Source organism: Phyllobates terribilis, unplaced genomic scaffold (assembly GCF_046119375.1).
Source record: "Phyllobates terribilis strain yellow unplaced genomic scaffold, ASM4611937v1 Scaffold_65__1_contigs__length_7625178, whole genome shotgun sequence".
Taxonomy (NCBI): Eukaryota; Metazoa; Chordata; class Amphibia; order Anura; family Dendrobatidae; genus Phyllobates; species Phyllobates terribilis.
The window spans coordinates 2,987,095-2,989,355 of NW_027362825.1; the positions used below are offsets into that span (position 1 = coordinate 2,987,095).

The 2,261-nt window shown below is 35.3% G+C and overlaps 1 non-coding gene across 1 annotated transcript; it reads left to right on the forward strand.

Moving 5' to 3' along the window:
- Positions 1-1,950: 1,950 nt before the first annotated feature.
- On the forward strand, positions 1,951-2,023 carry TRNAF-GAA (transfer RNA phenylalanine (anticodon GAA)). The gene has a single exon. It is a non-coding gene; the product is annotated as a tRNA-Phe (tRNA).
- The last annotated feature ends 238 nt before the right edge of the window (positions 2,024-2,261 follow it).

A 2,261-nucleotide genomic window follows, 5' to 3' on the forward strand; every position in this document is an offset into this window, starting at 1 on the left:
GATAGCTAATACGGGCAGCATGTATCAGACACTAGCTGAATGATTTCAGCCATTTATGTTTGACTATGAATTGCTGTGGCATTACTGAGACAAATATGCTTCAAAAATATGCCAGCAACAAAGCTGTTTGGGGAAAAAGCCAGGAAGGCAAAAAACACAAGCCCCAACTCAGGACCGTTATCTTTCATTCTAAAAATAGGGATGCCACTTTAATGGTAAGACAATGAATCCACATATTTGGCATTTCTCTAGCGAGGAGAGCCCACTTAAAATGTATGGGGTGCTAGTCTATATAAGCGCAAGCTGGGCAATAAACTGGCTTATTTGCAATTCTGCATGTTGCAGAGTGAAAACACCTGTTGGACAAAATTAGTAATTGCCGGTGTTGATGAATTCATTGTGAGGAGTAATTTATAAAATGGGATCACTTTGGAGGGGTTTCTGCTGTTTTGGTACTTTTGGAACTCCGCAAATGTCACCCTCAAAATATTCTTGCAAAATCTGCATTCCCAAAACCCAAATAGCGCTCTTACTTTCAAAGCCCTGCTGTGTGACCAAACAGTAGTTTCTGAAGACATATGGGGCATCACCGCATTTCAATGAAATTGTGCAACTTTAGATATTTTCACATGAAAAATTAAATATATATTGACCTGAATTTACCATTAATATAAAGTACAATGTGTTACAAAATTACACCATCAGAATCACGGGGATATGTTAAGTATTCCAGTGTTATTGCCACATAAAGTGATACATGTCAGATTTAAAAAACGGTGCTTGGTCATGAAGCTCAAAATTGGCTGTAACTAATAGGTTACAAATCAATATTATAATAAATGAAATCATGGTATATTTCCTTTCATCACTAGTAATGCTCATCTTTCTACTGCTTAGCTTAGAAAGAGTTAAGTTACAAAAGGCAGAAGAAGTCAGGATGGCCAAGAGGTCTAAGGCGATGCATTCAGCTCATTGTCTCTTATTGAGGTGTGGGTTTGAATCCCACTTCTGACATTAACATTTTCTTTCAAGAAATTGTACAGCTTCACTCCTGTTACTGATCAGTTGGGGTTCCACTCTATGGTTGGCAATCTCAAATCAAAAACTAAAAGTGATGGGGCTTAGCAAAACCAATTCTCAACACTGGCACTTTGGCAGTATTCCTGGGGGTCCTTGAGGCAAATCTTAAATGTCCTGAATTTGTGCTTTCACAAAAGACTTCTGGGAACATCAAATAGTTTCTTTGTGCATATGTTAGTTGTTGCTTTGGCATCGGAAAAATACTGTGGATAGGAAAATGGGAGGGAATATTTCATCTCTATGTGTTCTCTGTCCTTATTAGGGCAGAAAGTGAACCTGCTAACGTGCTGTCGTGGAAGATTCCTAAAAAACCGAATTACCAGCAAGTCTCATTTCAGATTTTTTTACCTCAGGCATCAATAGACTATAAATATACTTAATAAACAAAAGCTAAAAGAGCAGATGAACATAGTTTAACAAGTCTGAAATGCGCATGTGATACTGACATCAAAGTTTCACCACATTTTGGGACAAATGTTTTCACTTTCAACATTAACAATCAGTAGAATATTTTCTCTAAATTTGCATCTCCTTTCTTCACTCAAATTGTTTGCACCTAATAAAAAAATAAAGCTTGATGCAAAATTATGTTTACAAATTGTGTTTTATGCTCAATCATCACCTGTCCTACAGAGACACAGTCAGAATTACCCTGGCGAATTGAGTAAATTTGAAAATGTAAAAAAAATGCAGAATTGCTATTTTTTTCTATTTATTCACAAAGAATTAATGTAAGTTCTTAAATATGTACGCAAAATAGTGGGACTTTCATATATAGATAATCTTTCAAAAACAAGTCAAAGCAAAAATAAATACATCCAGTTGTGACATCTACAGTGTGTTGAACATTGCTGAATCTAAATGTGTCCTGCCGAAATAACTCAGTTGGGAGAGTGTTAGACTGAAGATCTAAAGGTCGCTGGTTCAATCTTGGGTTTTGGCAAAAGTTTTTTTATTCACCCATTAAATTTTAAGCAGAAAATAAACAAAGCATATGGACTGACTGTTTACAGAGAATGTAAAAGTCCTAATCATTATAACTATCTACAGGAAATAAAATGATAGAAACTTGAGAACTTAACACTTTTAACTTTTGAGGAAAATAATATTTTTTGTAATTTTTCCTTCATTCTGGACGTCATCACTTTGTTTTAATTTAGTTTGACTTAGCTGTATGAGGA